This window comes from Sapajus apella, unplaced genomic scaffold (genome assembly GCF_009761245.1).
Source record: "Sapajus apella isolate SASKATOON/1434 unplaced genomic scaffold, GSC_monkey_1.0 scaffold25, whole genome shotgun sequence".
NCBI classification, from domain to species: Eukaryota; Metazoa; Chordata; class Mammalia; order Primates; family Cebidae; genus Sapajus; species Sapajus apella.
In genome coordinates, this window is record NW_022436965.1 from 20,752,178 (window position 1) to 20,779,727 (window position 27,550).

General features: G+C 39.1%; 1 long non-coding RNA gene across 1 annotated transcript in view; it reads left to right on the forward strand.

The window, feature by feature from the left end:
* Positions 1 to 2,179: 2,179 nt before the first annotated feature.
* Positions 2,180 to 27,550, forward strand: part of LOC116560179 — a 79,876-nt gene continuing 54,505 nt past the window's right edge. Inside the window, exons 1-2 of the long non-coding RNA XR_004272839.1 lie at positions 2,180 to 3,538; positions 21,545 to 21,581. This is a non-coding gene — a long non-coding RNA (uncharacterized LOC116560179). The remainder of the gene's footprint in view (positions 3,539 to 21,544; positions 21,582 to 27,550) is intronic.

Consider the following 27,550-nt stretch of genomic DNA (forward strand, 5'->3'; position numbering starts at 1 on the left):
GTATACACATATATAATATGTACATATATACATAACTAATTCTGTCTAGGCCTGATAGAAAAGAAGGGCCAGGAAATATTTTAAGAGATTACAGTAGAGCACAATTTTGAATAATGTTAAAATCTAGAGAGCAGTGATTATTAAGGTTAGATCACTGGAAAGAACTCAAATCCATATCTGTGGCCCCAAGTCCAAGTTTCTTTCTCCCACACTTTATTGTACAGTTTATGGTTTGCCCATTCAAAGCAGGCGTGTTTTCTGTAATATTTAACCAGGGTCAAAGGAATTTCCCAGCTTCAAAGACATTTAGTGCAGCTGACAGAGACATGTGATTGCCTGAATGGATTCTAAAGTTCATAGAATTGCCAGTTACTGTGAGAATACCCTTGATGTGTCAGGATGTGTATGGTGTAAAATAGAAGAAGTAAGGAAAGGTTTTTTTTGGAACATTTCTCCTCAAACCATTCACACTTCCTGGCCCTCTTGCTGTCTCAGGCTTCTGAGGCCTCATTGTGATAACATGACCCAGGCTGCCTGGTCCTTAATGTGGGCCTAACCCTAAATTATCCAACACTGACTAGCCAGTGTCTCATAATGACGCTCAACAGGTTGCAGTGGAATCTGCTGTGAGTACATTGCCATGATGTGATCAATTACTAATCGTGGTGTGAGGGTGGTTTATGTAGTGAATGTTCGGTTCAGTTAGGCACGGGATACATAGGAACTACAGTTCCTTGACTCAAGATATGGCTTTCTAAAGGTGCAATTTGAGATGTGCTGGCTGAGGAGGGAAATATGATTTGTGTTTGGCAGTGGAGGATTAGAAACCACCAACTCTGTTTATGTGTGATGCTGGGTCTCACAACAGCACGAGTAACTGTGACCGTGCTTAGATTATTTATTTGTTTTCCATGCTGGCGGTGACTGGCTATTTGGGGGGAAGGAAGAATGAAGGTTTTTCTAAGACAAAGGACAACACACGGAGTGTTCAGCCCAGAGGGGCTCCCTTCCCTTGGCCTTGTGTCTTATCACCCCTGTGGCAGGAAGGAAGATGCCTGCTGGGATTGACAGCTCTGGCAGGGCCACCTCCGGTTTCCTGTTCTTTGGGCTGCCACAGTGGCAGGGGGCAGGTAGCAAGGGGGAGCACTGGCTACCAGAGAAGGGGTAGCTTAATGAAGCCAATAATGATTCAGGAATTAGGGGAGAAAAAGCAAGGCTTGAAGATGTCCTATTTGTTTCAACCAAGAAACCCTATTATTTGGACTATGAGAGTCCAAAGGCCCTTCCAATGCCAGCACTCAGTGACTTCGTAACTATGAAGGGAAGCGGCAGAGTGGTATTGGGGAGTTTCCGCTAAGGGAGCCAAAAGTTTTGCCAGCCTTTGCCTGTCCCCATGACACCTCTTTTATTTCCTGTCCTTCCCATTTCCATGGCAACCTGCATGGGTAGTCACTGTGTCTATTGTCTTTATAGCTTTATCACAGCAGGTAGTACTGTGTCTGACACATAATAGAAAATTAATAAATATTCGACCATCCTGGCCAACATGGTGAAACCCCGTCTCTACTAAAAAAATATGAAAAATAGCTGGGTGTGGTGGCGCACCTGTAGTCCCAGCTACTTGGGAGGCTGAGGCAGGAGAATTGTTTAAACCCAGGAGGCTGAGGTTGCAGTGAGCGGAGATCGCGCCACTGCACTCCAGCCTGGCGACAGAGCGACACTCTGTCTCAAAAAAACAAAAAAGAAAAGAAAAGAAAAGAAAATTAATAAATATTGTTGAATTACCTTTATGACTATCTATATTTATCTGAAGTAAAATCCTATTGAACTATTTCCTTCTATAGTCTATTCAGACTTATCACTTTGGCTAACAGACAAACTTGTACATAGGAAAAAAGGTTAGAGGGAAATTATCAAAATATTAACAACTTTGAGAAATATAAATATGTTTATTTCTATTCTGTTTTGGTTTAACTTTCTTTTTCTACCATTCTATAATAAAAAAGTGTGTTAACTTTTATAATTTAAAAAACCTTAGCAAACTTTATTAAAAAATGTAAAATTTTTTGGGGGGGAGTCTGTTTTCTGAAGAAATAACAACTATCTACTGACTTCCTATAATGTTTGGGTGGGGTGCAGCCATGGGTGGGCTTTTGCGTGCATATGTACACATCTACATATTAATATCTGTACATTGCTCCAATGGAGGTGTTAAGTCCTTCTTTTAAAGTTTAGTATAGCCAAATAAGAAAGACAAGCAATATACTTGGTAAGCTCTTCCAAAACAGTAGCATTACACAATTCCTCCATGAACATCTGCAGAAGTGCTTCCCAGCTTCCCAGCTGATTAATTCTACAGCCTCATCTCTTTCTGAGCCCATCTCCTTGCGCCCCAGCATCCTCCACTGCTGCCATACTAAATTGCTTGTAATTCCCTGAGGAAGCTAAGTCTCACCTATCTCTGCTTTTGTATGTTTCTACCTAGGAAACACCTCTCCTTCAGAATGCAGCTCACTGAAGTGTCACACACTTCATAAAGCCCTTTCTGGCTCTTTTCCCAACACTATTCTTTACCTTTATGGACATCCTTTGGACATTCCTTGCACCCCATGAGGGTTCCGATCACAGGTCTGCAACCCTGGACTGTGCTTATCTGTACAAATTTGTTCCTCTACTACCGTTTGGTTCTCTGAGGATGTGCAGCAGGTCTGAGTGCCAGAACCTAGCACAGCTCTTTGCACCTACAAGGACCTCAAGCGTTGTTTGATAAAGGAGAAAAACTGACCTCAGCCTGCCAGTCCCAGTAACAGGTTAACAGCAGGTGATGACATAGTGGGAAGAGGTGCCTGTTTAAAATTATAATGGAAGTCAGAAAAAGTGGAATTTACAGCAGCCAACTTTTAGAGATGTAAGCTGACTTGCCATTTGTTTTAGATCTCCCAATGCATTACTTTGTTGTTTTTGTCTAGAAATGTCATCTGAGATGATGCTGTTTATATCTTGTCTATCACAAGTTATACAGTTTGGTGGTAAGAACACAGAAGCTGGCTTCTCTGCTGCTATGGTAATCATTGCCTGTAAAAAACCAAAATGAAACAAACAGCTTTTATCCTTGAGCCCATTAAAAAAATAAACAGCTTTGAGATACTGCCTAATTTAGGTATAAGTGTTCACCCCATATACTCCGAGAGACAACTATGATAATTATAATAGCACATTCATTATATTCACAAACATTTGCAAAGCACCCACCATGTGCCAGACACTGTAAGTCCTGGCATGGCTCTTACCATGGGGACTGAGGACAGTAGGTCCTTTCTACCATGCTGTGGCTGGGAATGTAGCTGCTTCTTCTCTTCTCCCAATATCCATGGTGTACCATGCTCTGACCTCAGTCTGAGATGAAAAGCATTTAACCAACACCTGAACATGTGAAGGGAGAAAGCCTCTTCTCTTTTCCCATGGCTCTTTGATGAGAGATGCACCAACCACGGGGTTCAGAGAAAGAGGGAGACCATCATCACAGGGAGATACAAAGGTAAGGAGAGAGAAAAGAGGTTTCCATGTGCTGATGATGGGGTGGAAGGGCAGTAAGACAAGAAACTTGAGAAATGGGAATTGCAGCAAGGAGCAATCCAGACAAGAAATGTGTAAAGAAAATGAAATAGGAGAGAAAAAAAGATAGATGGAAGCTGGGAAAGAGGGTGTGGGAGAGCTAGAACTAGAGAATGAGTGGTGAATGACAAAGCAGTTGTGTTACTTCACTGTGTCTGGGTTGTGTGCTTCTCTTGGGGAACCTGGGGCCTCTCATTGTTTAATGACTTTAGTCCAGCTTGAGATCCTGGGTCAGCTGCCCAGGCTCATTTATTTCTTTATAAAATGCAACCTATCAAACTTAGAACCTAATGAAGATTCTTCCCTTGGCATACTAAGGCCAAGCTGAGCATAGGGCATGATCTGGTTCCTGACCCACTCTCCAACCTCATTGCCTCCCACTCACCCTTTTGCTAAGTCCACGCTGGGTTTCTTACTGTTTTTCAATACACCAAACATTCTTCACCTGATTTGGCCTTAACATGAGCTGTCCTTTAAGCCTAGAATGTTCTTTGGGCAGATATTTACATGTCTGTGTTCCTCAGTTTATTCAGATCTCTGCTCCTAAAAGCCTTCCCTGACAAACCTGTTGAAAATAGCTTGCCTTAGCAATCTTCATGTCTAAACTGTGATTTTTTTCATATCACTAATTACCATCTAACTTCACACATTTATCCATTGATTCATTCAATCATATATTTATCTTTGTCATTTAGAAGATAAGATCCATGTGTTGGGAGACATTTCTCCATGAGTCCCTCACACTTCTGTCTTTCTTGTGAACAGAGACATGGACTTTGTTGCAGATGATCTCTTCTAGTACATTTGTATAGTAAATACCCTTGAAAGTGGAGATAACGTCTCTCTCCAGAGCAAAGACCAGGAAAGCTTAGAGACCGATTAGAAAAGATTTAGTTCCCTAAACTCAGTGTTCCTCTCCTGTAATACAACCCACTGCGTGTTCCACTGTCACCTGGCTCCACGTAGCCCAATTCCCACAGGGTGATGCCACTGCAAGAAAAGGCTGTTACACTGCATCTACTGAAAATGTTGAAGGCTAACTTTTAGCTTGCAAGTAGGGAAAATGCTTTAAGAGTAGATATTCAGCTGTTTAATTATATCTTGGTAAAGGTCCTTCCCACACTATCACCTATGCTCAGATTCCCTGTTTCTCTGTTAGCCACTATTGGTGTCTAGAGCACAATAAATTGCAACTGCCGTCAGTGAAGCATCCAAAGACCTAATCAGGACTCATAGGGAAATTTCCAACCGGTAGGGCTGATCTCAAATCTCCTATCTCCACCAGATTTGCACCCAGGAAGTCAATTTAGATAATCCCCTGACTTTTCCCCAAGGCTTGCAGAATTTGGATTTTATTTGTGGGAGTTATTTATAGAGAGTTTTCTTTGTGCATGAGCAAGGCTGAACATTTATAAGGTTGTTTTGGTATCTCCCTGATCCTCAGCTGTCTTGAGAACATTTGATTCAAAGGGCAATTTTGTAGCTAATGCTAGTGGATCAGTTTGTGAGACTGAATTGCTGTTTTGCCTGACTTAACCTAAGTGTGGTTTTAAAGAGGTATAATTATTTATTTGCATTGGTAATAGAGGCACATGCAACAAACATTATCTTCAAAGGTCTTATGTAATTGAATTATTATAGATCAATTTGTATTTTCTCGTTCAATTATATTACAATTTTAGAGATAATATTACTTATTCTTTTTTCTTAATGGTCTACAAATGGAAGTGATTACTGCCTCAATTGTCATTCTCCAAATGTTTATTGAGCACCTATAATGTCCAAAGGATAGTGTTAGGCTTGCAATAAAGTAGGCAAACAAGTGCACCCTAATCAAGTTAGAGCATGATACGTGTCTTAAATATAAACAAAGGGTTAAGTATCAGTATAAGAAAAATGCCATGAAGCTTTCAGGAAATGGAGTGATGGGGAGTGAATTTGGTTCTTATAGCATCAAACGCAAGGCTTGATATAGACTAAGCTTTCAGTAAGTGCTTGTATAATTGAATGCAGGAAAGAGAGCATATCTTTTGGGGAAGATCAATGATTTTATGGAATAAATGTTATTTCATATGTATCTTGAGAAATAGGCTAATGCAAAATCTCTAGGAAAGAGTCCAACATTTTAGTAAATGTACATGAAAGTGACGAGATGGAATTCTCTGCCTTTGAACTCTTTACTAACATTTTATGACTTTGTTTTCTCCTCTGTTTCTAATACTAAGTAGTATTTATAATTATATTATTAATTATTAATGACTACATATTATACAATATAATTACTACTAGTAGTTGTATTATGTTAGTAATAATATAATTATATGTTGATAATTACAGTAATAGAATTAGTAGTAATAATGACTAATTAGTTGAGTTTCTTTATCATAACATGTTAATCATTGTTGTCTCTTCTAGCCTAAATAAATAATTTTGATGTTGACTAATGCATTGTTTTTATATTTCCAAAGTAAGTTAGGAACCAGGACCACTCTAGACAAAATTGTAGTAAAGCAAGGGGAATTTGTCATTAGTGTTCCTTCCCTGGGCAACATATATCCTAAAACATTATACCTACACCAGTATAGACCATTCTTGGTTCCCAAATCTTAAAGAGTTCACTGTTGGCTAATCCATAGCTAAGTTGCTTGATAAACAAATGGCAAAAAAAAAAAATTATATTGTAATGGCTTGCTTTTCTCTAGCGTTACATATTTAAAGATGGCAGCATGGAGCCAATCTGACACTCATGGTCTTAAAGCAATTATTCAAATAGTGGGGATTTTGTTCACCATGACAAGCTGGTGGTTGAAATATACTGCACACTGCTACATTTATACTATCTTCTTTGGAATCATAGAATTTTAAAGCTGCAAAAGACGTTGGATATCAACTTTTAAAATAAGGAAATTAAGGCCTAGAGAGATAAAAAACAAACAAGTAAGCAAGAAAATAAGCAAACACAGTTTATCTAGTCATAAATCAAGCTAGCAGCATCAAACTAGATGAGATGAAAATTCGGCAATTTTAATGTATAAGCTAGAGTCATTGCTTATCATTGTTCTGAAATAATTTAATTTCTAATTAAGACCAGGGGTCAAACTGATAGTTAATGGGTCTCATATGAAAAAAAAAAATTCTGAATATTATGATTCAATTATATATTACAGATATTTTTCTGGTTATATCAAAGACAAAGCAATTTTCATTGTAGAAAATTTTAAAACTAGTAATTTCTAGGTGACTGCTCTAAGGTCATACAAAGTGTCAGTGGTTCAGCAGGGATTGGGACTGAAATTATTGGCCTGCTCTTCTTTAAAGTTTTTAAGTCCCAGAACTTCTTCAGTGGACACTTATTTCCCACAATATTCTCAGTAGTGTATAAGTTTTAAACATGTAAATTAATCTATAGTCAAGTATTTGTGAATGTATTTAGGCAACTGCTATCCGAGATCCAAAGAAGAATAATCTGTGATGTCAAGGAGTTTCCGTCTGGCTAGGAATTCTCAAGGAGTATTTTCTATCCAGGAACAAGGAGGTTAGATAATCATATGGCTTGTAAGCTTCCACATGTGGTTTACACCTTGAAGTAAGTAATAGTAACAGAAACCAGAGCAAAGTTTTTGACAAAAGGCCCTAGAAGCTCATAGATTTTCTGTCTGACATTTTCACTCCTTTCAAGCCCCATATTAATGATGCTGACCTTTTTAGTAATTTGATTCTGACAGTGACACAGCAGCAACAGTACTCAAAGGCTGATAGCCTGATGTGGGCAAGCTGGGGAAGTAATTACTGCTTTAAATCAAAGAAGAGCTGTTTGTGCCTCTGTAGCAGGAAAATTCCATATTAAGCAGAAACCCTTCCATTCTCTGAACCATATTGTATCCATCATCTTTCTGTGGGTTTACTTCCCAGGGCTCAGAAAAACTGACTGCCCATTCGTGCTTCCAGGCATAATAAGCATGCTTTTTGTTGGTTTGTTTTGTTTTAAAACAAGGTCTTGCTCTGCTGCCCAGGCTGGAGTGCAGTGGCGTGATTACAGCTCACTGCAGCCTCAACCTCCTGGGTTCAGGTGATCTTCCTACCTCAGCCTTCCAGGTATCTGGGACTACAGGTGTACACCATTACACCTGGCTGATTTTTTGTAATTTTGTAGAGAGGGGGTTTTGCCATGTTGCCTAGGCTGTTCTTGAATTCCTGGACTCAAGTGAACACAGACCCTGGATATGTCAGGCAAAGATTTCAGAATCTAATAGATAAATTCACAATGAAATGAAGGACCTTATGAAAACGTATTTTGGCCATATAACCTTCAGGCCATAGTTTTGGATAAGAAGGAAAAGAGCAAGTTAAAGAATATTTTTAACTTAAAAAGTATAAGCAAACACAGTTTGCAAAAGGCTAATTGGATTTTCTGCCTAGCCATTCCTTATTTCCCCATGGCATTGCACTTTTCCTGGAAGAATTAGATCAGGCTGGGCAATTTAGCTTTTGGTTTGTAACCAAGTTCATTTCCTATCCCTTCTGGGTTTTAGCAGAGTTCTCTTGTAAACTCTATAGGAGGGAAAAGGCACATTCTCACACTCAGAGCCAAGATTTCAAACTATTTTTCAGACATCATTGAATTTTCTAATTATCAAATTTACTTCTCCAGCATTGTACTGGCCCATTCTAAACTGTCTAGTTTCTTATATCTACTGATGATCTATCCAAAGGGCAGAGACTAAATGTGGACTTCTTGCTCCTACTTACTGAATTTCCTCATTTATGGGGAATAACTCATGCTTAGTCCCCATGAGTATAGGTCCATCATTAACCTACACAGCACCTTTGGAAAATGGCAAAATATCCCATCTTTTGCTAGATGTACAAATTACCTAGCAGAGGGTGATTTTCTGAGAAGTAAAAAAACCTCCTGGCTCTGAATAAATGCTGCCCTAATCCAGTGCTTTCGCTTTGCATCATAAATACAGCAGAGATAGTTAAGCTAATACTAGGAGCTATAACAGACTAGCTCAAAATAACCAATGGATTAAAACAACAAAAGTTCACCTCTAGTTAATGACAGTTACTTATCAACCTCCAATAGGCAGATTGATAAATTGGAGAGGCCAACCTGCTTCTTGATGTCTTTGGCCTAGAAATAACACACTTTACTTCTGCTCATATTCCACTGACAAGATCCAGTCACATGGAGCTTTCTAGCTGACAGAGGATGGGGGAAGTTAGGAGGTATAGTTCATATCTAGGCAGTCACTTTTCAGATACAAGGGAATTTCTGTGCCTGATGATTTAATAACATGCATTTTGAGCAAGTCAAAGTGTTCTTGTGGAGCCCCCGTATTCACCAGGACACCACAGAGCTGCTAATGTTCAATTTAGGAGGCTGAGCTCCAAATGCTTTTCAAATGCTAACAGATTCGGACTATAAATTCATGTGAGCATGGACTTGGGAGTCATCCAGAGTTATATTTAAAATCTCACAAATTGCTTAGCCACTATGGTCTCAGTTATCTCATCTATATAATACAAAATAGAGATGATAAGAATCCTTGTTCAACATAATGAATGACTTGTTTGTCTCTGCTCCTTTCTGAAGTCTCAGGAAAATAAATATGAAATGTAACAATGTTATGTCTATAAACCCAAATGGACAGTGGCAGCAGATAGAAATATCAGTACATTTCGGCTGATGGATGGTGAACTCATGAAAGAGAACTGATTTGATGTAATGAAGCAAATAAAACTTTACAATGTAGTAAGTGGGCGAAGAAAGCCAACAACAAGCAAACCAATTTATACCACAGAATCCTATAAAGGCTTAGAAATTGGAGAAAGGAGGTACCTTTGAAGAAAAGAGGGTAAGATGGAACTGAAAACAAGATTGACTGCCACCATCCTGGGAGCTGGAGAGAGATGCAGTGCCACACGAAACATGGGCTTACAAAGAAGTCTGTGGATGGTATGATAAAACCCTTACCTTTTTCTCCTGCTTGTTTCCTAGACTTTGAGAAGCCAGGATTATATGTGCTCTCTTCTGGAGGAACTTCTGGGCAAAAGAAAAGGCCTGTGTACATTGTCATTGGGGGTGTATTAGTTTCTTGCTGCTACTGTAACAAATTCCCACAAACTTGACAGCTTAGAGCAACACAAATTATCTTACACTTCTGCAGGTCAAATGTCCAAACTAGGCCTCACTGGACTAAAAGAAAGGTGTTGGCCTTCTAGGGAATCTGGGGACGAATGTTTCCTTGTCTTTTTCCAGCTTCTAGAGGCTTCCCACATTCCTTGGTTTGTGGCTCTCTTCTTCCATCTTCAAAGTCAGCAATATCAGACCAAGTCTTTTCCACATTGCCGTCTGTCTGATTCTCTCTTCTAATTCTCGCTTTTACTTTTAGGTACCCTTGTGATAATATTGGGCTACCCCAATAATCCAGGAAAATTTCCCTATTTTAAAGTCAACTGATTAACAACCTTAATTCCACCTACAACCCTAATTTCTTATTGCCATGTAAGCTGATATAGTCACAGGCTCTGGAGATTAAGACATAGCTATCTCTGGGGAACATTTAATCTCATCTCACAAAGATGCATTTGTATCTAGTCTGATCACCTGTGAGCCCCACTGACTGCCAAGCTATGCCCATGCAGAGAGAGCTCCCAACTGGCTTTTTAGAGCCTCTCCATTATACATGAACTCACAGTCAAGGACCATCAACATTAGGATACCTCTCAGAAGTAAGAGAAACACATACAAGCACACACGCAGACACACATCCACACACTGCACTACACCACACCCACCCACACTTATACTCACATCCCTCTCAGGGGGCCCACTCTTACCCACAAGGCCCACGAGGGTGAGAGAAATGTGAATATAGGTGTAGGTGGGTGTGATTGTAGTGCAGTGTGTGGATAAAAGCTCACCCCCTGACCTTTTATAGGGTTCTGTGGTATAGATCCGTTTGCTTGTTGTCGTGAACTAGTTTTTAGCTTAACAACCTCTGCTTTATATATTATTACGGCATCCTTGACTGCAGACACAGCAAGGGTCTTCATCAGCTACATGGAGCCATTCCAGAAGGAATAGGACTTGTATATTCTTCCCCTTTACCCCTAGAGTGAGAACAGAAGGAAGGCCAGAACCATTTACTTATCAAAAAGCAGGTGAAGCGGGGGGCCTATTGGCCTTGGCATCTGGGTCCTTTAGTCTCAGGCCAAGTAGAAGAAAAGCTATGAAACAAATGTTCTGGCTGTGAGTGAAAAGATTAGAGTGTGAGGTAGAGTTGGAATATCCTGGTCTCCTAGGCTGCAGACAAATGGGCCAGATCAGAGAAAGCTGTTGGGTTGTCGAGTAACAGAAGAGGCTGGGGACGTGGCCACATACAGGATGAAATGCTATGCTAACAGATTCAAACTATAAATTCATGTGAGCATGGACTTGGGAGTCAGCCAGAGTTATATTTTTTATAATTTTCTTGAAATCTAGTTTGATAGAATATACAGGTTTCATCCTGTCTCTCTCCCATTCTTCCCCTTCTCTTTTCCTTCCTTAATCCTGTTATTTCTTCTCTCTCTATAGCCTTCCCCTCACCCCCCAATGTTGTTTGGATTTCTGTCCTCATTCAAATCTTATATAGAATGATAATCCCCAGTGTTGGAGGTAGGGCCTGGTGGGAGATGATTGAATTGTGGGGGCGGGTTTCCCCCTTTGGTGATGTTCTTGTGATGAAGCTCTCATGAGATCTGATTGTTTAAAAGTGTGTGGCACCTCTCCACCACCTTCCTCCTACTCCAACCTAATGTCCCCTCTGCCTTCCACCATGGTTGTAAGTTTCCGGAGGCCTCACGAGAAGCTGAGCAGATGCCAGCATCATGCTTCCTATACAGCCTGTGAAACATGAGCCAATTAAACCTCTTTTCTTTATGAATTACCCAATCTTGATATTTCTTTATAGCAGTGAGAGAATAGACTAATACACTATTCTTCTTTTTTTTACTTCGGTGTCTCTGCATGTCTTTCTATCTCTCTACCCATTTGTCACTTACATTTACACCAGTAGTAAACATAGGTTTTAATTTCTCAAAATCCTTGCCAAACCTTTTTCTTTCCCTCTTTCTTTCTTTTCTCTTTCTTTCTCTCTCCCTTTCTTTCTCTCTCCTTCCCTGCCTCCCTCCCTCCCTCCCTCCCTCTCTTTCCTTCTTTTTTCTCTCTTTCTTTCTTTTTCTTTTTCTCTTTCTTTCTTTCTTTCCTTCTTTCTTTCTCTCTTTCTTTCTTTCTCTCTCTCTCTTTCTTTTTCTTTCTCTCTACCCCCCTCCCTTCCTTCCTTCCTCCTTCCCTCCTTCCTTCCTCCTTCCCTCCCTCTACCCTGTCTCCCTCCCGCCCCTCTATCCTTCCTTCCTTCCTCTTTCTTTCTTTCTTTCTTTCAATAGCCAACCTAAGAAATGTGAGGTGGTTTCTCATTGTAGTTTTCATTTTCATTTCCCTAGTGATTACTGATGTTAAGTATCTATTCATACACTTGGCCATTTGTATATCTTCTGTGGAGAAATTCAAATCCTACTCAAGTCCTTTGCCCATTTTTAAATCAGGTTATTTGGTTTTTTGTTTTGTTTTTGCTATTCAGCTATAAAAGTTTCTTATACATTTTAGATATTGACCCCTTATATATACGGTTTGCCAAAATTTTCTCGCATGAGTTTTTTTATCTCTTATTTTTTTTGTCATTTTTAAAATGATATTTTTCTGTCAACTCGTAATTAAATTTGAGCCACATAATTAAATTCAACTTAGGTTGAAATGGGGAGTGCAAGTGTGACTGTCGGAGCTCTGGGAATCAGGTTTGTGGTAGGTTTAGTGTTCAACTTGTGGGCTTTTACTTCATTTTTTAATGATTCAGTATAGAGTTTTGCTCTTGCCCTGAGGTTGGTCAGGTACCCCCAAATCCTGTGTTACTCTAACCTCTCTTTAGAGGAAATCTCTGTCATTTTCTAGAGTGGGAGAATGAATAGATGAGGATGGATAAATGAGTAGAGAATCTGCAATTCGAAGCTCCTTATACAAATTTATAATCACTCTTCTTTTTTTCAGCCTTCCAAACCATCCCCACCCTTTGCATCCCCCTCAAAAACAAAAACAAAAACAAAAACAAAAACAAAACAAACAAAAAATGCTCCTATAATTTCTAAGTCTTTCTAAGGATCTGGTCTGTGGCTTGACTTGGCTTCTCTCTTTCTTGGCTTTCCCCCTACATGCTTAGGGCTCAGCTTTCTGTTTGGTCAGTTGCTACTGGTGCTTTTGTTTTTCATTTTCCAAGATTTTGGCATTGCTTATCAACTGTTGCATCTGTTTACCTTCCTTTCTCCCTATACATTTATAAAATTCTTTGTTATGACTTTAGTATGGTTCCAAAAGGAAGTGTTCAAGTGTTCAGCCCACTATACTTAACACAGTCATCTTATTTATAGTTATGATTAATAGAAGTAAACTGAACTTGCGACGGCAGTATAAGATTGGATTCCATTGCATCTCAGCCTACATAACTATGGTCAAGTAAATTAATCTTCTGAGGCCTCTTATTTTTTGTCCTTAAACAGGGAAGCTTCATTGCACCTGTACACTTGCAAATTATGAAATCCCAAACACAGCAGGTTTCTGTAAGCCTTTGTGAGGATAGGTATTGGTAATCCTATTCAACAGCGTGTCCAGTGACCAGCACAGAGACTGATGCATACTAAGTATCCATTGTTGTTAGTAAATGTGAAATCACTTTGTGAGGTATATAATAATGAACATTTATAAGGCATTACCAATGGCTATTATGGGAAGGCAATACTGAAAAGACTTAACCAAGAGTTTACTATATGCTGGGCACTGTTCTAAATGTGTTATAACGTTCATGCTCCCATTTATTTCTTATACAAACATTCTGAGATAATAACTAGTGTTATTCCCATTTTATATATGAAAAAATGAGGCACTAGTGGTTAAGTAACTTGCCCAGGGCCATGTGAAGAGTAGCACTAAGCTATGATGCCTGGTAGACTGGCTTTAGTGATCAGGTTCGTATTTACTACACTGCAGGCTTAATGACAGGAGACAAAATATTAGAAGGAAAATTCCAGAGACTTACTTTACAGTTAGATAAAACCAAAAATATAACTGGAAGATAATCAGCAAGCAGCATATTAAAAAGTGCAAAGTGTATCAATTATTCAAATAATCGTGGGAACAAAAACCCAAAAGGAAATAGGTTAATACAAAAAGGGATGAGTAAATTTTTAAGCCAAAAAATATGCTTGCAGAAACTTCAACTAAGATTCAACTATAATAATTTAGGGACATTCAAAATGTTCATACAAATTATTCACACCCTACCCTGTCCCCACTTTTCATGCCTTAGTCAAACCAAATTATGGATGGTAATGCAAAAGTCTCCAAAAAGATCCAGAATTCGGCCAATCTTTCCTTCAATCCATTCATCCATCCATCCATCCATCCAGTCATCTGTTTATTACCCTAGGCTCTCGGGCACAAAGTTGAATACCTCATAGTCCCTTTCCATAGAGACTTTGTAAGACTAATGTGAGCAGTAGACCCCTAACTTATGCCATAGGTATAATCATATAAGATAGGCATCAGGAATTATAGAAGAAAAAATAAGGGGATTTTGAGAATCAGGAAGGGCTTCATTGAAATAAGTGATATCCAAATTAAGTCTTAAAGGATGAACTGAGATTAGAGAAGCAGAAGACAGGAAAAGAGAAGGAAGTAGTAAAAAGGTTATGGATCTGTGTTGCTGAAAAAAAGTTTAGTCCCTGAGAACTGAGGCTGGAGAAACCAGTGAGTACCCATTGAGAAAGGGCATTTATGCCTGGTTGTGGAGCTCAAATGTCATGCAGTGTTAGAAGGAAGCCACTGAAGGCTTTTCATTAATGAAAGATACTCCTAAACCCCATACAGCCTGCCCTAGGACCTGGCATCTCACCCTTATAAGACAGTGGGAGCTATCCTTCAGGCAGCCAGGAGTTGGATGCCCTTTCTTTAATGGCATTTTTCATTCAAATTGCCTAGTTCACAGGCCATCAACTAGCTCAAGACAGATACAGGCAGTTGACATCCTAAACCTACCTCTAAACGTTGCTTCATGGAACTTCTTGTTTCAACCCAACAAATTAATGGACAATAAAGCATATCTCCAAGCTCACTGCAATACATGCATAAATGCCATTGTTCTTTCAAAAACAGCAGAGCAATCTATCACATCTTATACTCCCTGTTGACTCTCATTCTTTTCTATTTATTCATGCAAATTTTAACAGTTGACTAAATAACAAACATAAACTAATTTTTTCTAAGTAATGACACTTAATAATGTCTTACGATATTAACTTTACCAAAAAATGTTGGCATATTTTCTGGGGTCTTCAATCCTCAACCCAAAGAAATCCTTATAGTGAGATTATCAACAAATTGTCAAACGAATGGATAAGGTATCTGTGGTTGGATTTGCCATTACACATTCCACCAATCTTACTATCTATTTGTCTGTGCCATACTTTTTTTTTTTTTTTTTTGGAGACACGCTCTTGCTCTGTCACTCAGGCTGGAGTGTAGTGGTGCAATCATGGCTCACTGCAGCCTCAACCTCCTAGGCTTAAGTGATCTTCCCACCTCAGCCTTCTGAGCAGCTGGAACCACAGGCATGCACTGCCGTACCTGGATTTTTTTTGTTGTTGTTGTTGTTGTTGTTGTTGTTGTTGTTGTCGGGTCTCACTCTCTGGCTCAGGCTGGTCTTAAACTCCTGGCTTCAAGTGATCCTCTCACCTCAGCCTCCCAAAGTGTTGGGATTATAGGGGTGACCCACTTCCCCCAGCCTCTTCTTATTGTCACAGTCAGAGAAGCTGAATCTCTTCCATTAGGATACCTGGACCAGTTCTGTGTAGGCTCAGAGCCGGGACCTTCTATGGAGAAGATATTAACTTTCTGAAGAGGGCTACTTTGAACCCATATCCTGGCTCCACTAAATTGACTGTATCCAAAAAATGTTTCCACAACCATGGATTGCCTTGCTAACATATGCTGCCATTGAGATACCAGGATATGAGAAGATTACATTCATGGTTAGGTTCATACTCTGATCTTCTGAAGTTCTTCATTGTTCAGAGTGAGCATGAATGATTTCAGAGGATGTGTGCTTGCTTCTGATGGAAGTTCAAGTGGAAAGATTAAGTAAAGTAAAGGGTGTTAAGTAAATCTGAAGAGGAGGAAAAATGAAAAATGTTCAGGTCTCTGATGATTAAAGAGTTAGAGCTGGGAAAGTACAAGTACTTCCTAGTTAATTGGTGCACACACTGACACCAATTTACAGAATAATTTTTTAACAATCTGCTATATATTTCCATCTGAAGCATCTTAATTTTTTAAATCTAAAAATTACTTGGCAGCCAAAGTGAATATATCGTAAGTCAGTGTGGTGAATATGATTTTCATTTCATATCAGATCTAAAAGAAGCAATTTAAAATAGATTTAAACAGCTTAAAATTACATTGAAGCATTCTCTCCATATATGTATGTATGACATGCCTATAGAAATTTTTTCCTTCAACTTTTAAGTTCCAGGGTACATGTGCAGGATGTGCAGGTTTGTTACATAGGTAAATATGTGCCATGATGGTTTGCTCACAGATCAACCCATCACCAAGGTATTAAGCCTGACATGCATTAGCTATTCTTCCTCATGCTCTCCCTCCCCCTGTACCCTCTTCCTCTACTGACCCCAGTGTGTGTTGTTCCTCTCCATGTGTCTGTGTTCTCATGGTTCAGCTCCCACTTATAAGTGAGAACACGCAATGTTTCATTTGCTATTCCTATGTTAGTTTACTGAGGACAATGACTTCCAGCTTCATCACGTCCCCGTAAAGGACATGATCTTGTTCTTTTTTATGGCTGCATAGTATTCCATGGTGTATATGTACCACATTTTCTTTATCCAGTCTACCATTGATGGGCATTTAGGTTGATTTTATGTCTTTGCTATTGTGAAGAGCACTACAATGAACATAGGAGTGCATGTGTCTTTATGATAGAATGATTTATATTCCTTTTGGTACATACCCAGTAATGGGATTGCTGGGTCAAATGGGATTTCAGCTTCTAGATCTTTGAGAAATCACCACACTGTCTTCCACAATGGTTGAACTATTTTATGTTCCCATCAACAGTGTAAAAACATTACTATCTGTCTGCATACTTGCCAGCATCTGTTGTTTTTTGACATTTTAGTAATCACCATGCTGACTGGCATGTGATGGTGTCTCATTGTGGTTTGGATTTGCATTTCTCCATTGATCAGTGATGTTGAGCTTTTTAAAATTTGTTTGTTGGCCACATGAATGTCTTTAGAAAAATGTCTGTTCATGTCCTTTGATCACTTTTTAATGGGGTTGTTCATTTTTTTCATGTAAATTTAAGTTCTTTGCAGATTCTGGATATTAGACCTTTGTCAGATGGAGAGATTGCAAAAATTTTCTCCCATTCTGTAGACTGCCTGTTCACTCTGATGATAGTTTCTTTTGCTGTGCAGAAGAAGCTCCTTAGTGGAATTAGATCCCACTTGTCAATTTTTGCTTTTGTTGCGATTGCTTTTGACATTTTTGTCAAGAAATCTTTGCCCTATACCCTGAATGATATTGCCTGGATTTTCTTCTAGGATTTTTATGGCTTTGGGTTTTATATTTAATTCTTTAATCCACCTTGAGTTAATTTTTGTATAGGTGTAAGGAATAGGGATTCCTTTCCCCATTGCTTGGTTTTGTCAGGTTTGTCAAAGATCAGATAAAGATCAGATGGTTATAGGTGTGTTGTCTTATTTCTGAGTTCTCTATTCTGTTCCATTGGCCTATGTGTCTTTTGTTTTTGTTTTTGTTTGTTTGTTTGTTTTGAGACGGAATCTTGCTCTGTTGCCTGGACTGGAGGGCAGTGGTACAATCTCGGCTCACCACAACCTCCACCTCCCAGGTTCAAGTGATTCTCCTGCGTCAGCCTCCCAAGTAGCTGGGATTATAGGTGTGTGCCACCATGCCCAGTTAATTTTTCAGTATTTTTAGTAGAGACAGGGTCTTACCATGTTGATCAGGCTAGTCTCAAACTCCTGACCTCATGATTCGCCCACCTTGGCCTCCCAAAGTGCTGGAATTACAGGCATGAGTCACTGCACCCAGCCTATGTGCCTGTTTTTGTACCAGTACCATGCTGTTTTGGTTACTGTAGCCTTGTAGTATAGTTTGAAGTCAGGTAGTGTGATGCCTCCAGCTTTGTTCTTTTTGCTTGGGATTGTCCTGGCTATTGTGCTCTTTTTTGGTTCCATATAAATTTTAAAGTAGTTTTTTTTTCTAATTCTGTGAAGAAAGTCAGTGGTATTTTGATGGGAATAGCACTGAATCTATAAATTACTTTGGGCAGTATGGCCATTTTCACAATATTGATTCTTTCTGTCTATGAGCATGGAATGTTTTAACATTTGTTTGTGTCCTCTCTTATTTCCTTGAGCAGTGGTTTGTAGTGCTTCTTGAAGAGGTCCTTCCCTTCCCTTGTTAGTTGTATGCCTAGGTATTTTATTCTCTTTGTAGCAATTGTGAATGGGAGTTTATTCATTATTTTCTTGCCTATAGAAATTTTAATAGGTTGAGTAGATATTTTCTTAGTCCACAGTATAGCTTGAATTAGTATAAGTAATCTAGACAGTAGCTCTCAACTTTGGCTGTACACTGGAATCTTCTTGATAGTCTTATTTAATAGGCTTGAGTTGCAGCCTAGTTCTTCAAACTTCCTGATGATTCTCATATGCAGCCAAAGCTGAAAACTACTGACCTTGATTGTCCTTTTATCTCCATAATGACACTATTAATGACATTAATGGCTGTGTATTATATATCTATTATGTGGTATTGTTATTATAGTGTTTGATATGGCTTGGCTGTGTCCCCACCCAAATCTCATCTTGGATTGTAGTTCCCATAATCCCTACATGTTGTGTGAGAGATTGGGGAAGGTCATTGAATCATGGGAGCAGTTACCCCCATCCTCCTGTTCTTGTGATAGTATGTTCTCATGAAATCAGATGTTTTTATAAGGGGCCTTTTCCCCTTTTACTCAGCACTTCTCCTTCCTGTCACCATGGGAGGAAAGACATGTTTGGTTCCCTTTCAGCCAAGTTTCCTGAGACCCTCCCACCCATGCAAAACTGTGAGTCAATTAAACCTCTTTCCTTTATAAATTACCCAGGCCCAGGTATATCTTTATTAGCAGCATGAGGAATAATATAGTGTTTTAAATTATAAAATGCGTTATCCTTACTGCAAATACTAAAGGTGTGTATTTTGATTTGCATTGAACAAATAAGGAAAGCAAGGCTCTGAGAAGTTAAGTAACTTTCCCAATATCACATAGCTTGTAAGTGGCAGAACTGAGAGTGCGGGAGCTGGGGGGAGTGGATTAATCAAAACTTGGACTGTTTGACTTCATGGCCCAGGCTCTTATAAACTGACATGTTGATGTCTTCTCTTTTGCAAGCCCATAGGTGCAATTTTACATTTTAAAGGCTGTGAGAGAAGACAATTCCACCGTACATTTGTTTATCCATTTCTTTAATACTGGTTTCTTTTTCTGTCATTTACATCCTTCCTTTATCCTGTCATTTGGCTGCTCAAAAAGCCATCTTGAACCTTGGAGATTTTTCTGGAAAGATCTGCTTACTGATCTTCCTTCACAATATTATAGGACAAGGAAATATATCAGTGTTCTCAATTCCAGTCATACCTCATCATCCTCTAGTTGTCACCAACTCTTTAGGTAAAAATCAAGTTGTCTGGCTTTCCTCTGGCTTCTTGAAGCCCTGTGTTCTTTTATTTTGGATGAGGACAGAAGGGATGATCGCTCCCAACCCAGTAAAAATGATGGAAAGAAACATAAGAAAAACATTTCAAAATGTTGCTTAGCAGGTGTCATGGGTCAAATTGCACTTCTCAAAAAAGATGTGATTGGAATTCTAACTTCTGGTGCCTCCGCATGTGATCTTATTTGGAGACAGAGTCTTTACAGAGGTAATCATATTGAAAAAAAGACCACTATGCTAAGCCTTAATTCAATATGACTGATGTCCTTATAAAAGGGAGAAACTTAGAAACAGAGACAGACACACAGAGAAGGAAGACAGTGTGATGAGACAGGGAGAAGACAGCCATCTGCAACCAAAGGACCTTGGCCTGGAAGATCCTTTCCTCATGGCTCTGAGAAGGAAGCATGCCAACACCTTGATTTTGGACTTCCAGCCTCCATGATTGAGACGATAAATTTATGTTGTTTAAGTCCCCCAGTCCGTGGTACTTTGTTATGGCAGGCCTAGATAGCTGGCACAGCAGGTGAGGGTAAGGGAAGACATGCTCCAGGAGAGCAGCCCAATAGTGCACCACATAGGAAATGTAAAGACAGGGAGTGAGTCTCCAGGGAGCCACCCACAGATCCCTGTGTGCAACGGAGCTCTCTCCCAGGATTGCTGAAGGAAAAGGTTCCTTGTTTGAGCTGCCAGCATCTGGTTCTACACCCAGGCTCTGAGGTGCTATTCTCTCTATTGCCATGCCAAATGAGAAGTCAGAATTCAGGGCCATCTTTTAGGTTCTTGATCCAGCACTTACCGTGAGCAGACTTGCCTCCTTAGAGCTTCCATTCTAAGGTGGGTAAGCCATAGCATCTCGTTTTCACTGATTTCAAGGTTATGGTCTATATCTATTAGTAGAAATACCTCTATATAGCATGTGGAAACATTCACCACAGTGTGTTGAGGCAAATTCAGCAAGCAATGTTTTAGATCTTTGTTATACACAAAAAGGTGATACCCCCTCAGGGTCTGAGGCAGTAAATGCACTTCTTTCATCACCCAACATCATTCATGATTGCAAGCGTGCATACACATACACACATACATGTACACACTACTTTCTTTGATTCTTCCCAGTGCATTTCCATTCTCCCATCACCTGCTATACCACTGCAGGTATTCCTGTGGAGGGTCAGGTGTCAGACTTCAGATTGTTTATTTCATCATTAGTGGTTTCATCAGTGATAAAATCGTCACTTATTCACCTCTGGCTGTCTGAACAAAGGGAATAGACAAAATATCTTCTTTGTCCTTGTCTCTACAAAGCTCAGAAACAAGCAAGAGTATAGGGCATCTTCGTAGGGGTCATGACTGAGGTTTTCTTGGAGCCCCTTAGCAGCTGGGTACCTCGCTTCAAGGAGGTGGAAAATTATTTATGGTTCAATGAGATTCACACACACACTGACTGTGAACAGGGCTTTGTAGCTGTGTTTAGAAAGTTCTCAAGGAAAGATATATCTGGAATATTTTTTGACTGAAAAAAGAATAGTGGAAGCCAGGCAGGTAGGTGAAGGTCATCAAATGTCACCACAGCAACTAGAAGATGACAGTGGTGACTTATTTTCTACTTCCTCTCTGTTCCCATAAATACAGAACTCATGACCACTGTTGCCTTGACTGAGTGGAGAGCAAAATTAACTTGCACAACTTTTCCAAGATAATTCAGCATTTATGCTTATCTAGAGAGAGATCTTTTTTTTCCCAATTCTTCTTTATGCCCAGTTACTGTTGTGGGGAGGTAGTAAATTACAGGGACCCTCCCAGGAAGACAGCATGGTGTAGACAAGGTAAAAAAAACAAAGGGGGGGCGGTGGATAGGGGAGAGGCTGGCATCGTAGAACTGGAGGGTAAATCATGGCTCTCTGTCACTTTAGCAGATTCTGTGAACCTGGGCAAACTCATGCTTTGGGAAAAAGATCAAATAAGAGACTCTATATTGATAGACTGATAAGTTGTAGAAATGTATCTTTCATTCCTCTTTTCTTCCTAGGTCTCCCCTGCATCCTGCCACTGAGCACACTAGCAAGGTAAGTCTGAGCATCTGAATGAATGAAAGGAAAGTGTTATTTTAAAAAATTATCAAATTTGTCTTAAGAAGACAATTTAGGAATTTTCTAAATTTCTTTCTGACTGACTGAAAGGCAGTGGCCCACAGCATTCCTGTTCTCCTTCCATACTTTCTTTTCCTCCATGATATTTCTGCCCTTCTAATATATGACATAGAACTTCTTCATTTTCAAAACTAGATTAAATCGCATGGGAACAGATTTTTGTTGTTGTTTGTTTGTTTTTCCGGATGCCCCTTTGCAAGGCCTGAGGTTCTCAAACTCATCATCTGCTTCTAACTGCATCGGCTAGGCCCAAGTTTCCTTTGTTTTGGTATCTCTCTACCTTTCTCTCTCTCCAAAAAAATGAAACAAAGCAAAATTTAAAAAATATAATAAAAATAATCACACACCATGATCCAAATACCTTATACAACATTATCTTTGAGTTTTGCTAGATAATTAACTTATTAATGTAATCAAAATGTTATTCATATAATTTGTATAGTAATAATATAATAAGGCAGTAATTATATAAATAAGTAAATTGTCTGATTCAGGTGATTCCTTATTTGTATATGTCTGATGTACTATTGTATTATGTTCATGTTCATTGGTATTAGTGAACTTTTTGTCCTGACACATTGCCATTTTTAGTAACTATTGCCAGTGACCCTAAGCCAACTGTGGAAACCTCAAGCTCTGAGACAGGCAGATGTTTTCCGAGTGATGGAAGAGAATGAGTGTTACATTTGTGAATGGAAGTGAATGAGTTACATTTCATGAGGAGGGGATGTGGTATCCAGTGAGGCAGGGCTAATGGTAAGAACTGTGCCCATTGGACGCAGGTGGCTCTTGAGGCTGCAGACTCATACAATGATCTGTATCAAGTTTGCTCTGACAGCAGGCATGCAGGGAGTCCTGTCTGAGGGGTTTTAAAATGCATTGAAAGCCTCCCTGCATTGGTGGTTTTCAAGTGAGAATGTGACAGGATACTCAGGGACTTTGGACTTGGAGTTGGAGGCTCTATGTTTGAGTCCTGATTCTGCCCGTGTATGGTTGGATGGGTATCTGTGTCTTCATGGGTATAAAGGAACTAATACCACCTCCCAGGATTTTTATAAGAATTGAACTGTAGTGAAAGTGTGAAAATGCCTAGAATTGAAACTAGTTCTATGGCAGCTGATCAATACACATTATTCCTATCTGGATCTCATTCCTTTAATAGCCTTACTTTTCAAAGCTGTGAAGCCACATAATAACGGCACTGGTTTTGAAACTGGTGGATAAAAAGAAGAAAATGTTCAGGTGGATAAAGAGAAGAAATCAGCTTGCCTCTCTTGGCAAAGACAAACATGAACAGTGAGTTCTATGTCTATAAACAAATATGCAGAGAAATATGCACAAAAAATGATATGCCTCAAGTTGAAGGAAAAATAGAATGGGCCTTAAGTTGACACGTTGATATTATTAAGAAGGAAAAAGGATATGGACATATAGGATGAAGAATATGAAAAGGGATTTCTAGGGGGACAGTGATAAGCCAGTAAAACCAAAGGGGAAAGTCAGTGGGATGACCTTGATTCTGCAGAGTTCTGTTCAGTCACCATGTTCCTGAACATACAATGTATAAACTGAATCATGATGTGAAGAAAGTTCTCTGTTTTTAAAAGAAGAGGTTTAGGAAAGTTAGATTTAAAGCAAATATTCTTCTTTCACCTGGGCTATTTGTTTGGCACATAATGATTTTTCATATTAAATGTCTTTTAAAAGCAGGGTAACCCTCTATATATAGACAAAGATAAGCACTGTTTCTGTGTCTGTAAGCCCAAAAAGGTATATACCAGAATCTTAAAACACTGCACAATAATATTTTACATGAGTTTATTTAAAGAAGAGTTTTCTAAGTTATGATCATTTGGCAGAACTAGCTATTATTCTACAAATGCAGTAAATTAACTACTATGAATTATTATAAAGTTAAGTTTTAAAAAAGCTAATTCAACCTGCGGTTATAATAATTTAAGAAACGAAAGTCAGAGTATGTCAAAGATGGTTAAAATATTCCAGATATCTGTTTGGAGAGAAGATGGAGGATGATTTAATCATCCTTCCTCGCCTATATTTACAGGGTTGCAAGGAATCTTCATTCATTCTGAATTTTCACAGAACAGGATGAGAACTATGTATAAACTATGCTCTGAGGACTTGATTAGATGTAAGCAAGCTCTTTCTCCCTGTTTAGTTGTTTGAGTTTTAATACACGTTTGCAAGAGAGGTAGTAAGGAGCACTTCTGGGAAACCCAGATGAATAAGCCAGTCATCCAAATGGACTCCACTTATTCTTGGGATTCTAGAAGCTCCTTCTGAACTCAGCAATCTCTGACTATGCCTCATGTGATGGAAGACCCTATGCAGCATGGAGAAGCACTAGGGCATGAACATGCTTGGTCTATAACTGGGTCTGGAGAGCTGAATGCAAAAATGTGAGTAATACCTTCCTTGCAGCTCTTTCTTAATGCCTCCCCACAGTACAGTCTGCTCACCATTCCCCTGGAGCAGACACGTCTCCAACTGTGTAGTCATAGCACTTTGGATTGCAGCACTCCCTGCAAAGTGCGGTTATTACTTACTTTGGGCTCTTCCTAAAGTCTGTGCATTCCTTACATTTCTTGAGAAGTAAGCAGTAAGCAAGCCTGCAGGAGGTATTTAAATGAGTAAGTGAATGTGTGAATGAATGACTGTGACCTCTCAAGGAGGCTTGTGTTCTCTGAGTAGTGTCTCTAAGTTCTGCATCCATCTTTCTACCCTTCCCCCCCTTTTTTAATCAAAATATACTATTCTTACTATCTCTCCTCACATCCTTTGTATAGGAGTTTGTACCTCCCTGGTGATGGAAAGCAACACAAGGAACAATTGTACCTAAATATGTTACCTCTCAAATGCCATTTCCATTTCAACTAAGGGCTTCTGAGGTTATAAAACAGTATGTCAGAAGAGCAAATCCCTGGTAACTGAAGAGAGATCATTTAGAATTTCCCCAAGTAAAACATTTAGGGAAAAAGATTGTTTAGTGAGTGTACTGGGTAGCTCTTATTATAACATTGAATGTTGGAAAACACCTCTAACAATTAGAATCATGAAGACCAGTCAGGCTGATATATATTTAGTATGTCCTATTTAAACTCCCACTTTTATAGGATAAGGGGTTTAAATGAAGGCTTTGGTTATAAGTTTTATTATTTGTTCATCCACCAAATATGATACACCTGTTATGTGGCGGGCACTGCTCTAGGCTCTTAGAATACCTGAGGGAACAACACATACAATGACCTTTGCCCTTATGGGGCTTACAGTCTAGCTGGCGGAGCCAGACATTAGATGATACACATACAAATAAATAAATATATTCTACTGTACATAAGAGAAATAATGGAATGAGGCAAAGGAACTTGAAAGTACAGAGGGACGGTGGGAGTGGAGCTGGCAGGTTATAGTAGTCATGAGGGGGCCGAATCAGATTTTACTGAGAAGGTGAGATAAGGGAGTAAGCCAAGTAGGTATTTTAGGAAAGAAGGTTCTAGCAGAAAGAAAAGCTAACACAAAACCCCTTAAAAGGGAGCATGTGTGCCTGGCGTTTTTGAGGAAAGCAAGGAGGTGAGAGTTGTTGGAACAGGGCAGCACAGGGAGAGTAAGAGAAAAGAGATCCAATGGTGTGGCAGCTCGGAGAGGGCCTTATGCCATGGTAAGGACTTGGACTCTCATCTGAGTAGAGGTTGGTGGGGGCCAATGTATGTTTTGATCAAGGGAGTGATGTGATCTGATTTACCTTTTTAAAGCATTACCGCTACTGCTCTGTGGGGACCATGCAGAGGCAAAGATAGAAGTGGCAATAACTGTTAGGAGGCAATTGCAATATTCCAGGCAGTTGATGCTGGTAGCTTGGGTGGGCCGCAGCCCTGGTGAGGGCAGGAAATGGTTGGAGTCTGGATGTGTTTTGATGGTTGAGTCTACAGAGCTATCTGATAAATTGTTTTACTGTGAGGAGTCAAGGATGACTCCGCAATTTTGGTTCTCTCAACGGAAGGATGGAGTTGGCAAAACCGAGATGAGGAAGGGTGTAGGTACAGTCGGTTTGGAGTTAGGGAATGGGGAAGGCTGGAAGTTTTTCTTTGGATCTGTTGAGGTTGAGATATCTGTTGACATCCAAGATGTTGAGTCAACAGCTCCAAGAGAGCCTTCAGAGCCTCCAAGAAATATTTCTGTGTCTCAGACATAGTGAATCAACTCTTTGTTAGCGGGCTGGTGCCCAGCCCAGTCATTTTAGATAAAAGGAGATCACTTTTCTTACTTTCATGCCAGCTAGCTTCTGATTTCTTTCTCAAAAGAAATCTCAATAGATAGGAAAAATAAGGGATCTGGATAGTCTCCAAAAGGCCTACATATCCCTCATGATAACTTTAGATAGAGGTTTACACAGGATATGTGCAAAGACCTAGTTACTGTTAGGAATGCTTTCCCTCTGCTGGGATTACATTCATATGTAGGTATTGACTGACCATCAGATACCAAAATTTAAGCTGGGCACTGTGGCTCATGCCGGTAATCCCAGCACTTTGGTAGGCTGAGATGGGAGGATTGCTTGAGACCATGAGTTTGAGACCTGTCTGGGCAACATAGAGAGACCCTATCTCTATAAAACATTAAAAAAAGTAGCCGGGCATGGCGGTGCATGCCTGTGGTCTCAGCCCCTCAGGAGGCTGAGGTGAGAGGATTACTTAAGCTTGGGAAGTTGAGGCTGCAGTGAGCCATGATCATACCACTGCACCCTGGGAAACAGAGAGACTCTATCTCAAAAAAAAAAAAAAAAAAAACACACACACACACACACAATTGATATCTCAAAGTCTCAATTTTATTTGCTTTTTATATTTGGTTAGATTATTATGATAGCACATTAAAAGAAATAAAATCAAAAGAAAACTATGTATAATACTGTCACCCTACTGCAATGACATCTTTTTTATTTGTTTTATTTTCATGTTACTTTCCATTTATTTCAAATTTTATATAAAGGCATTGAGTAGGAGACTTTTCAACTATAGGACTCAGAGAGGCCTTTGAGGGAAAGTCAGCAGGATCCAAGATGTGAGGGTAGAGCTATTTGCAGCTAATAGTGTGAATAAATAGACCTGGATTTCACTGAAACATTATTCTGTTTTAATAATTTTCAAAATAGATGGAAGACCTATTTTCCTGAGTATTATCTCTGCCAGTAGTAGCAGCTATTGCTATAGTTCTGGGTTTATGTACTTTGTGTGTTTTTGTTTTGTTTTGTTTTTACTATTTGCTCTTTTTACTTTTTTAATTCTAAGGATTACCAAATACTTTACACATACTCACACGTTCCAATTTCACATTCTAATCCACTCTTGATTTTGTATTTACAACACATGTAGATAAAATAAAGCCCCTTAAAATAACCCAGGAAATACTGCATCTTGCAATATTGAATCATTCTTCACTTTCCCTACAAATTCTTAATGTCACACAAATCAATAAAGAACCTCAAATAAGTTTTACCTCCCTCTGTGATTTTTCAAATTAAACATTTCTTTGAAGAAAATGTTAGAAAAATATCAACAGAATACAGACTACCTGTAGATATAGGTAGTATTCTTGCAAAGAGATAATTAACAACAAAGAGAAAAGGTGACCAAAAAACAGAACTCTGGAATCTGAAGAACTCTTTTAGAGGCAAAAATAAGACCCTCTTCAAGAAATGCATATATTAACCTGAGCAAAAACACCAATAACATGAAAACTTATTTGACTGTACATCTCTATTAATAAAAATAGTTTGTTCATTTAGGAAATAAACATATTTACTTATAACACATGAACAATTGTACTAATATATTGTATATTTTATAAAATATGTGCAAAACAAA